General features: G+C 41.6%; 1 protein-coding gene across 3 annotated transcripts in view; it reads right to left on the reverse strand.

The window, feature by feature from the left end:
• pde1ca (phosphodiesterase 1C, calmodulin-dependent a) overlaps window positions 1-14,104 on the reverse strand; it is a 116,322-nt gene that overhangs the window by 52,635 nt on the left and 49,583 nt on the right. The window lies entirely within an intron of this gene.

The raw sequence follows: 14,104 nt of genomic DNA on the forward strand, positions 1-14,104 counted from the left end.
AGGCCTGCTAGCCAAAGCCCACTCTGCCAGAGTCTAAATCCCAGCAATCACAATCCCCTTAAAGAGCCAGCCCAGTCTGCCCTGATACAACATGCCACAGCTGCTTTCAAATGGCACAAATGCCCAAGTCACAGTCCATTTGTACAGACATGTAGGTTTTGTAAAAGGAGACCTCAGGCTAGGATTCAATCCAACACAGATTAACACCCTGCACACAGCAATAGACTTTTAAAAGCAATTTCCCCGACATTCACGAGATCACGTTCACTGTAAATGCTGAGGATGTCAGTTCAAGCTGAAATCACCATTAACCATCAACCACAGCGTAATGGTGTTTTTTTCAGAATTTCTTCAAATCCTGGTCTCTTTCCAACAACTCCTAACCCTGGTGTGCTGGCTGAACTCTAAGCTATTTGATATGCAAGTCAATAATATAGGGAAACTAAGGAGAATAAAGCAGAGATCTGAAGGGGTATTTCATGCTTTTTAAAAGAGCAAAATCCAATTTAATCAGAATGCCCAGCCAAGAACACCGAGGTCAGAGGATACTGATCACCTCATCAAAACAGCACCGTAACTATCATACAGTTGGATGATTGACAGATTGTTGTTAGGGTGACAGCGGTCTACACTGTCATCGCTACAATCCACAGGTCCTCTGAGATTATTTCTAGTCTTTCTCATCCTCTTGGATTACACAGGCTTGTGAACTGGCACTCAGACAGGGGAAAACACTAGGAAGACCCACATACACACGCACACGCTGACGCACACACATACACAAACATACACCAGCTGACATGAAAGAAAGAAATTGCCTGGATAAAGAAAAAACTAAATTGGAACTACAAAGAGCAAACAGTGATAATCGTGCTGCAAACAAAGCCCAGTAAACAGCAGCTCAGGTGTAAAGCAGAAAGCTGATTGGTATTTACAGCAGGAGCATCTGGGAAAGCAGTATGTGACACTATAATAACTCTTCCTAGCTAGACTAAAGATTAGCTCCCGCTAATGACTCTCACCTCTACACACCTCTGCTTGATTATTGCACTGACTGTGTGGTGTGTGTGTGTGCGTGCGTGTGCGTGTCTGAATGCATGACTGTGTTGTGTATCTATTTCTTCATGCGAAATGTGATTGTGAATACAGGTGAGACTTTTTAAATGCATGCTGTACTGTCTCTGCAGTTTTTAGGTGTGTGTTTGTACTGTATGTGAGTGTGTACAGGCTAGTCTCATGGACTAGACGTAACATAGTAAATGTAAATCCGGTACATTCCATTTAGTATGAAATGTTACGTTTGCTATGGTTATGTTTGCTATGGTTAAATAAGACAGAAGGTTACTTAAGGTAAAAACAAAAGCAGGGGTGGGTGGGTCAACGTATAACGTGAATATCTGGCAACCTAAAGGTCGTGTGTTCGAATCTCATCACAGACAACTTTAGCATTTTAGCTAATTAGCACCCTTGCAACTACTTACTACTTTTTAGCTACTTTGCAACTACTTAGCATGTTAGCTAACCTTTCTCCTAACCCTAATCTTAACCTTAACTCTAACCTTAACCCTCACGTTAGATTTAGCCACCTAGCTGCCTAGCTAACGTTTTGCACAACAAATTGTAATTTGTAACATATCCAAGTTATTGCAAATTCGTAACATATTGCACAAATTACAATTCGTAATATATCATACCAGTTATAATTTGTAACATATCACATGAACATTAATACATAGCATAGCAAACTTCACATAACATACCAGTTGTAATTTGTAACATATCACATGAACATTAATACATAGCATAGCAAACTTCACATATTCTACTAATTTGAGTGGCCCAGATGTTTCATCTGCCCCTGAGTCCAGGTTGGTGTGTATCTGTGCTTTGTGACAGCCGGTCTGTTGACATCGTCAATGTCGCTAGTTTGTAGTCACACCTTCATAATAAGTATGACACAATGTCACAAGTGTAAGGGTTTATACGTCGGCTCTGGTGATGAAAGCAGAATGTGTGTTTGAGTGTGCACGCTTAGGCTCTAATGTGTGAGTGCGAGTGCATCAGAGTGTAATTGTAGGTAAAAGTGTCTGTGTAAATGCATGACTAATATGTGAGCACATGAGCACAATGTGTGTTTTAAGTGTGTCTGTGTATGTCTGTGGGTGTTTGTTAGCGAGTGTGTGGGGCACACATGGGGACAGGTTTGACCCAATTCTTCCCACAGCTGCTTGGGCCACACAAGGTACAAACAGACGGGGGAGAGAGATGAAGGGTGAAATCACAAATGCACTACTCCATGGATTTAACTGTGTTGTTATTCACTTCTCCTGCCATTACAGGAGAAGAAACCAAGAGGAATATTTGAACCTACAATTCCTAGTCATTACACTCCTATTTGATCTGGGGTAGAAAAGGTAGCGCTTGTGGCAGAATAATCCGTAAGGTCACAGTAATTTGGTATGATAAAACTTTTAGCAAATATGGAACATATCTATCTATCATGGTTCCACTTGTCAGCAGAGGGCGGCAGAGACCGTCCTAGATACATTAACGACACTCAGGTGTGTCCTATTTACTCATTATGATTTTCCTGTCAAAAGAGGTGTGCTTTCTGTTGTCCTTTGCAGTAGCTTGAATTGTTTACTGTGTGGTTGTTTTCTGAGTTAGTTTTCGAGACATAGTGTTTGTTGTTTTTTTCAAGTGTACTGTGATCCTGCGGCTACCGTTTCTTAGTAAAGTATTATGTTAATCCTTAACCACTGATTCCTCATCTGGTCTCTTCTCTGCACCTGGGTCCAACCTCACCACGTCACAATATCTAGATGAAATTACATGAATTGCCCTATTCACTGTTCTGTAGGAAAACCATGGGTCAAGTCCATAATAGGTTGACTGAACAACCTACTGTTAAAACCTGACTCCCAGACACAGTTGTTTGAATCCATTTTACCCCCGGAACACGGTGGAGATTGGAGAACATAGCAACAGAAACAATGACACCATAGACTCTCCGGTTCTTTCTTAGCAACATGAAACAGTCTGAGGTCTATCAAAGAACTCCACTCTGTTCTGGATGGGCCACGGAACATACACAAGCGCGCACACACACACACACCTCGACAAAATGCTTTTCACTAGTCCTCATATTTATATACTCTTCTTTACCCTGGTGGAATAAGTTTACCGGTTTTATAATTTTACCGTTAATAAAATTCACCCACACAAAGGAAAAAGGACATGGTGTTTTAATGATGATATTGAAATCAGCCAAGCGTCAAAAACCTGCCTTTCCCTCTCTATCTCCCAGAGGATTCCCGTCTGCTCTCTAGCAGACAAACACATAATCAATGAGTCATGTCAATGTCATCCCATTAAATGATTACAGTTTCCCAGAAGCCTCTCTGATTGGGAAAGATAAGAGGGAAAATTAGATGGAAAAGGCAACAGGCGATAACTACAGAGGAACCTGCAACTGAACAATAACATGACCTTTCAATAGTGAGAAGGGTTATCATGTGAATATGAATTCATCCTATATTATTGTACCTCATCACTAGTCATAGACACCTGTTCTGGGTACTGTGGATGTGTTTCAAATGGCACTGTATTCCTTTCAGCCAGATCACCCGTGATCCAAGGCGATATTCGACGTTCGTCCGGGTCCGCAGGACGTTGTGAGATGCCTTCAAAACCGGCCACTAGGGGCATCTGTGAGCGCTATTACCATCAAGTAGGGTTGCGGCTTGCTAGGGAGTTGTGGATGGGGATCGCAAATAGGCGTAAGCCGCAAGCTATGGCTCAGCGGGTTGTTTTAATTTTTTTCCGGAAACCGCGAGCTCTGGCTCCGAGGATTGCGTGTTCAATCCCAGTGCTAGGCAGTCATTTTTATTTGGATTGTTTTAACCCTATCCCAAACCTTAACCCTTACCTTAACCATTCGGAATGAATGCCTAAACTTAACCATCAAAATTATAAGTTTATAACCCTAGCGGAGGGGAACTGACCTTCCACAGAGTTGCATTTTTTTTCAAAGACGCATAGAGCCCTGAGTTGATTATCCCTTTTAAAATGCTCTAGAATGCCCTTCAAGCTAATCAGATACGAGTACTCAAAAATACCATGGTATTAGACAAAGTAAAGAATGGGCCACATGTCATTCCGAGCTTAAATAGTATGCCTCAACCCATTTTCTCTGCAAAATGCTTTGATGGTCAACAGAGCTGATCATGGACTTTTGGATCTCAGACAAATGGAATTTCTATTATTTTGTAACTAATTACAGAATACAGTTCACTGATACACTTATTCACAAGAATTAGTAAAGCCTGAGTCACCTTCGATGCTTAGACATAAGGGAATGTACATGAAAACAGTATACAATAAGTGTACTGGAAAATGTATTGGTGCCTCTGCATTAGCATTATAAATGACAACAACTTCTGAATTGTATGTATTGATCAGACATTTATTTGACCAGACATTTACTATAGGCAAAAATGTATCAACATGAACACACTGAGAAATAAGAGACATCATTTAACATAAAATTGTTTTATTAGATCCATAAGCCTAATACAGGTACCACAGTGTGCAGGACCCATTGAGGAGACAAATCCAGATAGGCTTCCTCCTTGTCAGGCCTCTCACAACGAGCAGATAGGGGTCCTGGCATGGACAGCTCGCACAGCTTCCCCACATACGGCGCTGGATCCAGGAGCCTGTCTACGTAGCCTGTAATGTTTTTGAAAAAGTAAATATTTGTTAAATGGGTAGTGAATTTAATGTCCTTTTATTTACTGTTCTGAGTTACGATGCTATCAATTCGATGATGAAGTGATCTATTCATTCTACAATGTGTTTTCTGATGTTTCTGAGGTACTCAATTTGAAATATGCTATACTTGGTTGTGCATTTTTTGTGTGGGACTGAAATGCTCGACTGATGCAATGAATAGCAACGTTGGGTCTGTCTTCACAGTCTTGACAGCATATCCCCCATTCTTTGCCTTGGGAAAGCTGATTTTGTATCACAGCATTCCTGCTGCGGTGGTTGCCCGGGAAGCTGTGCAGACAGAATAGATGTTGAATTTTCTAATTATAGCTTGGTCTATCATTACAGCTTGGTGTAATGAGGTGGAAAGTGAAATAATAATATTTATGTTGGCAGTTCTAAGACTCAATGTAGGGGGCTTAGGGATGAAAGAACAAAAACCGTATAGTGACTATCAAGTGTGTTACAGAAAATATACCATTCACCAGTCAAAGCAGCCATAGCCACAGTTGCATTATCTAACGTTAGCCTCCCAATCCCGCCAAAATGTTGGCTACCGTGTCAGCCTCTGATACTTAACGTTATGGTCAGCGCTAATGTCAAGTATGATACAAGGTTAGCTTCCTGGCAAGACCCATCAAATGTTCTCCTCAATTGATAAAGCAACTTCACTCGAAATGTGCGCGGCACACGCTTGACATGATCATCATTTTCAGTGCAGCCTGTCCACCCGAAATGAAAAGCAGCCACTGCTGTCAGGCTGTCTTCATCTTTCGGAAAATAGTGTAAGGTTCATTTTACACTATGGCATCTAGTCAGAACACAGTGGTCTTTTTCCGGCATGCTGGTAGGGTAGCTTGCTAGCTAACATTCACACCACAGACGAAAGGTTACCAGTATCTTTGGTCGTACGTTCTGCTTGAGCTAGCTATTAGTAGTTGGCTTACGGTTTGTAAACAAAGCCAAAGCAAGGAATAGGCGCACATGTGATGACAGTTTTAAGGTGGTACGTATTTAAATTAGTTAAGATGATATGATGCTACCATTGGTGTATTACATTTCCGGCTTTATGTGACATTGCATAAAGACGGACGCAAATCCTTGGTAATGCCTGCCTCCTGAATCCAAGTGTTTGACACACGGGGAGGGGACAAGCAACTTTATGATTAAACTTTATCAATGTATCAGCTACAGTCATTGTTCATACTTGGGTACCCTATTTTGAACTAGTTTCATCCAAATATCATCCAATTTGATGAAAAATATGATTTTCATTGTTCGGGACCTTTAAGATTGATATTCCACTTATTTGTCAAACATTTGAAGTACATGGAGGGAAAGACAAAGACTTGTTCATTACAGCTACTCTTTTATGTTCAGGCCCACTTTCAAAACACACACGCACACATGCACACACACACCACACATGGTATTAGCCATCTATATCCCTCCTGTCATCTCACCTCAAGGCATATGAAAGAAGGAGTATTAAAAATATCATCTTGCTTTGAGTGAAAGAAGAATGATCACAGATAAAAGAACAAAAACTCTCTCCAGTGTTTTATCTCTCCACAGTACCCTGGGTGTGTGTGTGATGTCTGTCTCTGATTGTATATGCAGTGTGTGTGTGTGTGTGTGTGTGTGTGTGTGTGTGTGTGTGTGTGTGTGTGTGTGTGTGTGTGTGTGTGTGTGTGTGTGTGTGTGTGTGTGTGTGTTTGAGTATAAGTGCAGGCCTGTGTGCATGCATTTGTTCGTCTGTGTGTGTGCGCGTGAGTGCTTGTGTGAGTGCACATATGTCCTAGCATGCACATTGTCTCTGTATTGATCGTACCCAGCAGTAAAGTGTCACACCAGAGCCACATGACTGGCTGTGTTGAAGGCCCCTTGTCTCTAAGTAAGGCTGTGATTACCTTTTACTTATAGATTTCACTAGGCACCCCCCTGCGTAAGAGTTATTAACATGCAAGCCATGGAGCCGAGCAACAAGACGCTGCATATTTGACCATCCAATAAAGGTTTTCCAATAGTTTCATTAAATGAATATTGATATTTCAAATAACCTCCAACCCGTGTAACAAAGGGCTCAATTAATTCCGTACTGCCGAAGTTCAGTGCTAAAACACATTTGAAATGTAACATTAGAAGCGCCAAGTAAGTCATTATGACAGCATATGAATTTCAAATTGAAATATCTCTGCCATTTTTAAAGTCATAACGTTCGCCCTCCGTCCTTGACGTTTCCTAAATAAGTCTATTGAGCACATGCTTGTTGTTAGAATTTCACTATCACAAACAGAATTTGAGTTATAAGCAGTGTCCAAATTTTTTTTGGGGGGGCGACGTAATTCATTTTCCCCCTCATTCACCACCAGTCAGCCTGCGCAGCTGATGATGGTCCATAGAACCTACACCATAACTATTTCTAAACTAATGTCACACATATATTAAATATTAGCCTAAAGACAAGATTAAATTGATAATAGTCTGATGGATGACAGTATTATCAATTGTCAAATTGTCTATACTCTCGTTCAAGATGGCGGCAGGGCAGTTCAGCTGAGCATGTTGTGTGTCTCTATGATTGTTTGTTTCAAGTGTTACAAGTGTTTATTAGCAAAACCGTCATAGGCTGTGAGATTTGTCATTGAACAACACTGAACGCAAAAAAAATCAAAGCGGTAAAATTGTGAGTAAACCACACAGTGACGGTGAGAAGGAACTGGGATTCAGACTCACATTATCCACTACAACTTTCTACCATCACATCAACCACATACTGCCGATTTTCACCTGTGTGCATTGCAGCAAAGACTGTGTTAACACCCTAGTCTGCTGCTTCTACACGAGGAGACAGTGTTGGGGTGGTGCCCTCCCTGAAAGCCATGAGAGGACATATCTGTGCTGTGACAGACAGTCTAGATCAATGGTTCCCAACCAGGGTTACTAGGACCTCTGAGGGTACTTGACCTGTCCACTCCTGGTACTTGAGAAGACTCATAAGACCATAGGCCTACTGGTAAAATGTACACGAGGGGGTACTTCAGAGGTACTCTGGGCAGAGCAAAATTCACTTGGTGGTACAGTAACCAAAAAAGGTTGGGAACCACTGGTCTAGACGCGCTGGGCTGACTAGCCTTGGATACTCCTTGATGGGCAGGTTCTTCACCTGTGTTCTGCCAAGCTACAGGGGTCCTCTCCTGCCTTGCTGTGCTGTGTGATGGAAGCCGGAGGTCCGTATCTGTGCTGTGAAGGAACTAGATGCACTGGGCTTGTTTCATCAGTTCAGCTGTTGAGGCTACTATAGACCTTCATTGCAGCCAATGCTGGACCGGTTCCATTTTACATCGATACAGAGCGATCCATGTGCGCTGTTGGCCAGAGAACTGATCTCTCTGCTGGCCTGCCTGCCTACCTGCTCCCCACCTGCCTTGGTCTGTCTCTCCCATTCTTGTACGGAGCTTTGCTCACCTACATCATACGCAGACATCGCTGACTTTTTATTGATCAGTGGTTGGACTATTTGATTAGTGACTCTTAGGGAAATAAATAAATGTTGCTGTTGTTCATTTTGCTGTTGTCTACTCTTGGCTTTTACAATGTTGGCGATACTTTTAGAGCCCGTTGCTCTGTGAATGAGGAAATATATGACTGTTTCTCCCTCGAGTTTTGTGAAAAACCACACGCTTGCTCCGGAAATGCACGTGAGAACTATGCACATTTCTCCCAAACAATATGGGAGAAATCGGACTATTGCGCTTACATGTCCGGACTGTTCTCTTGGTACTTAACCATGTCTCTGGACTTTACACATCTCCTGAAATATGTGGCGTTAAAGACTCTGGTGACTATGGATTCTCGTTCAAGTGCTGTCTATAAATCCAAATGTTGTAACCCCTGATCTAAACTTGCCGTTATCTTGCTGCTTCTATTGTCTGGAAATGTGCAATCTAACCCAGGTCCTGCCATTCTTACCCCTGCTGAATTAAGTAGTCAGAGTGGCCTGAAGTTTTTGCATATGAATGTAAGAAGTCTTCTGCCGAAGCTTGTGAATATATGGATAAAAACTGATGACACTGATGTATTTATGCTTTCTGAAACCTGGCTCAAAAAATCTATTACAGACAAAAATATTGTCATAAATGGTTACAATGTTTTTCGTACAGATCGTAAATCTAAGGGTGGTGGTGTTGCTGTATGCGTAAAAGACAAGTTCTCGGTGGTCGTTATGACTTATGTTACTAAACCTAAGCAATTTGAATATCTGTCTTTGAACCTAAACCTTGGCTCATCTTTAAATATTGTTGTATCTTGTTGTTATAGACCTCCATCTGCTACTGTTGGCTCTCTGGATGTATTTTCAAATTGTTATCACAGAATGTCAATTCTGAGTTTGTCCTGATGGGTGATCTGAATCAGGACTGGTTAACATCTAGCTCTGATCAACTCAAGATTCTATGCAATACCTATAATCTCACTCAGATTGTCAACAGTATAACTAGGTTGAATATAAAATATCCTCTGAAATCCTCTTTGATTGATTTGATCTTAACCAATACTCCTCATCGTTTTAATGCTTCTGGTATTTTTGCAAATGACAAAAGTGATCACTGTGCTATTGTCTGTGTGAGAGATTGTAAAATTCCTAAGAAATCTCCACGTGTCATTACGAAAAGAAATTGGAAGCGGTTTGATATTCAAGGTTTATTACATGATGTATCTAGCATTGAATGGAATAGAATGGAATTAATCACTGATGTTGAACTAGCCTTTTCTTACTTCCACAACGCATTCCAGGATGTATGCAATAGGCATGTCCCTTTAAAAAAATTCTGGATTAAGGGCAGAGAGAACCCTTGGTTTACTAAGGAACTTACTAAAATCATAAGGGAATGAAATGCTATGTAGGCTAAAGCAAGAGGGACTGGTTTGGTAGATGATTGGATGGCTTTTAAACTTCTTCGAAATATGTGTGTGGCTATGATCCGTAAATTTAAAGCAGACCACTACATGAAATCTACTTCAGCTAATTTAAATAATCCATCCACATTTTGGCAAGTAGTGAAAGGTTTGGAGTGTAAAAAAGATACACAGCTTCCCAAACAATTGTTGGTAGACACACAGATTGTAACTGAGAGAACCTCCATTCTGAAAGCCTTGAATCAGAATTATTTTTTAGATGCAAGCTGTTTATTTGAAAAGGTCAAAGGTATAATTGAGCCCCCTATGAATTTACAGACACCCCTGTGCACTCCTTTACCAGGTTCTCCTTTTTCATCCTTCTCTGTTTCAGAAGTGCGTAAAGCCCTGAAAGAAATTGATGGAAAAAAATCCCCTGGCCCTGATGAACGAGACCCCCGCCTCCTACACCTAGCTGCAGACATCATTGCTCCCCCTTAACATGTATTTTAACCTTAAGCTTGATGTTAAGGAAATCCCCAAGTTATGGAAATCTGCTTTTGTACTGCCTCTCCTGAAAGGTGGAGATCCTTCGCTACTTGACAACTATCGACCCATATCAAAATGATCTGTACTGTCAAAGGTACTGGAGTCCTTAGTTAGTAGGCAGCTAAAGGCCTACTTCCAAGAAAACAACATCTTAAATGGAATGCAATCAGGTTTTAGGTCTGGCCACAGCACTGTCTCAAGCAACATTGAAGGTTTTAAATGACATCCACTGTGCTCTTGATAAGAAGTTACATTGTGTGTCTGTTTTTATTGATTTGTCGAAGGCATTTGACACGGTGGACCATGCTGTGTTAGTGCAAAGGTTAAAATGTTGTGGAATTACTGGTCATCCTCTAGATTGGTTTATAAATTACCTATCAAATCGTACACAATTTGTAATGGCGAATGGTTGTAAATCTGAGTCCATAGAGGTGTGCTCAGGTTCTATTTTGGGCCCACTGTTGTTCCTTTTGTATGTCAACAACATTGGGGATCTTATTGAAACAGCGGATTCTCATTTTAATGCAGATGATACTGTTCTTTATTCAAGTGGTAGTAATTTATCTTTAGCTTTTGAAGATACCAAAAGAACATTTAACATCATACAACCGAATCTGAATGATCTGAAGCTGGTTCTGAATTCAGGTAAAACAAAATGCATGGTATTTTCAAATGCCATGCATGTTACTAATCATGTCATTGCTACAATTGCTGGACATACTATAGAGCAGGTCAAAGTGTACACATATTTGGATGTGTGGGTTGATGATAAGCTGAGCGTCACTGTGCATTTAGATAACTTGATAAGGTAGCTCAAGCTGAGAATAGGTTTTTATTTTATTATTATTTTATTACTTATTTTATTAAGGCTTGTTTTTCTTTGGAGGCCAGGAAGGAGCTGGTACGATGTACATTATTGGCAGTTTTAGATTTTAGTGATACACTGATTTATAAGGCCATATTGGGTAAATAAATATAAATTACGGTCCCATTCTCATTTGCTTCTAACAGTACCAAAAATTAGAACAGGTCATGGTAGAAATAGTTTTAGTTACTCAGCTCCGTGGTCCTGGAATTCTCTCCTGAACATTTAAAAATGTAATGATCTAGTTTTGTTGGTGGAGTTTAAACACTTGATCGATGTATATATCATAGAAGAGTGTAATTGTCTTTAGGACAGCTGTTTTTTTAGTCAAGACTTTTGTGTTTTTTAACGTAATATGTAATTGTTGTACTGTATGTGTGTTTTATAGTTTTGTTTATTGTTGTGTTAGTGTATGTAAGTTGTTTGGTCTGAAACATTGTTCCCCCTGCTGCTATTGGACCAGGTCTCTCTTGGAAAAGAGATGTTATCTCAATGAGAAAAACCTGTATAGATAAAGGTTAAATAAAAAAATAAACCAGGATGCTCCAGCCGGGTAGACTCTCCAAATCAAATTAAATCAAATGAAATGTATTGGTCACATACACATGGTTAGCAGGTGTTAATGCAAGTGTAGCGAAATGCTTGTGCTTCTAGTTCCGACCATGCAGTAATATCTAACAAGTAATCTACCAATTCCACAACTACCTTGTACACACAAGTGTAAAGGAATGAATACAAATATGTACATAAAAATATATAAATGAGTGATGGTCGAACGGCATAGGCAAGATGTAATAGATGGTATGGAGTACAGTATATACATATGAGATGAGTATTGTAGGGTATGAAAACATATAAAGCAGCGTTGTTTAAGATGGCTAGTGATACATTACATCAGGATGGCAAGATGCAGTAGAAGGTATAGAGTGCAGTATATACATATGAGATGAGTAATGTAGGTTATGAAAACATAATATAAAGTGGCATTGTTTAAAGTGGCTAGTGATACATCTAATTACATCAAGATGGCAAGATGCAGTAGATGGTATGGCGTACAGTATATACATATGAGATGAATAATGTAGGTTATGTAAACATTATCTAATATAAATAATATAAAGTGGAAAGTGAAAAATTGATTACATCAATTTTCCCATTATTAAAGTGGCTTGAGTTGAGTCAGTATGTTGGCAGCAGCCACTCAATGTTACTGATGGCTGTTTAACAGTCTGATGGCCTTGAGATAGAAACTGTTTTTCAGTCTCTCGGTTCCAGCTTTGATGCACCTGTACTGACCTTGCCTTCCTGATGATAGCGGGGTGAACAGGCAGTGGCTCGGGTGGTTGCTGTCCATGATGATCTTTTTGGCCTTCCTGTGACTTCGGCTGGTGTAGGTGTCCTGGAGGGCAGGTAGTTTGCACCCGGTGATGCATTGTGCAGACCTCACTACCCTCTGGAGAGCCTTCCGGTTATGGGCGGAGCAGCTGCCGTACCAGGCGGTGATACAGCCCGACAGGATGCTCTCGATTGTGCATCTGTAAAAGTTTGTGAGTGTTTTTGGTGACAAGCCAAATTTCTTCAGCCTCCTGAGGTTGAAGAGGCGCTGCTGCGCCTTCTTCACCACGCTGTCTGTGTGGGTGGACCATTTCAGTTTGTCCGTAATGTGTACACCGAGGAACTTAAAACTCTCCACCCTCTCCACTACTGTCCTGTCAATGTAGATAGGGGGCTGACACTTAGCTTCTTTGTGAGAATTTATCCCAGTATCTATTATCCCAGTATCTGCTGTTTCCTGAAGTCCACGATCATCTCTTTTGTTTTGTTGACATTGAGTGCGAGGTTATTTTCCTGACACCACACTCCGAGGGCCCTCACCTCCTCCCTGTAGGCCGTCTCGTCGTTGTTGGTAATCAAGCCTACCACTGTAGTGTCGTCTGCAAACTTGATGATTGAGTTGGATGCGTGCATGGCCACGCAGTCGTGGGTGAACAGGGAGTACAGAAGAGGGCTGAGAACGCACCCTTGTGGGGACCCAGTGTTGAGGATTAGCGGGGTGGAGATGTTGTTACCTACCCTCACCACCTGGGGGCGGCCCGTCAGGAAGTCCAGGACCCAGTTGCACAGGGTGGGGTCGAGACCCAGGGTCTCGAGCTTAATGACGAGTTTGGAGGGTACTATGGTGTTAAATGCTGAGCTGTAATTAATGAACAGCATTCTTACATAGGTATTCTTCTTGTCCAGATGGGTTGGGGCAGTGTGCAGTGTGATGGCGATTGCGTTGTCTGTGGACCTATTGGGTCGGTAAGCAAATTGGAGTGGGTCTAGGGTGTCAGGTAGGGTGGAGGGGATATGGTCCTTGACTAGTCTCTCAAAGCACTTCATGATGACGGAAGGGAGTGCTACAGGGCGGTAGTCATTTAGCTCAGTTACCTTAGCTTTCTTGGGAACAGGAACAATGGTGGCCCTCTTGAAGCATGTGGGGACAGCAGACTGGAATAAGGATTGATTGAATATATCTGTAAACACACCAGCCAGCTGGTCTGCGCATGCTCTGAGGATGCGGCCGGGGATGCCGTCTGGGCCTGCAGCCTTGCGAGGGTTAACACGTTTAAATGTTTTACTCACGTTGGCTGCATTGAAGGAGAGCCCGCAGGTTTTGGTAGGGGGCCGTGTTAGTGGCACTGAATTGTCTTCAAAGCGAGCAAAAAACTTGTTTAGTCTGTCTGGGAGCTAGGCATCGTGATCCGCGACGGGGCTGATTTTTCTTTTGTAGTCCGTGAATGACTGTAGACCCTGCCACATACCTCTCGTGTCTGAGCCGTTGAATTGCGACTCCACTTTGCCTCTGTACTGACACTTAGCTTGTTTGATTGCCTTGCGCAGGGAATAGCTACACTGTTTATATTCGGTCATGTTTCCGGTCACTTTGCCATGATTAAAAGCAGTGGTTCACAAGTTCAGTTTTGCGCGAATGCTGCCATCAATCCACGGTTTCTGGTTGGGGAATGTTTTAATAGACGCTGT

The sequence above is a fragment of the Salmo salar genome, chromosome 19 (assembly GCF_965601325.2).
Source record: "Salmo salar chromosome 19, fSalSal1, whole genome shotgun sequence".
Taxonomy (NCBI): domain Eukaryota; kingdom Metazoa; phylum Chordata; class Actinopteri; order Salmoniformes; family Salmonidae; genus Salmo; species Salmo salar.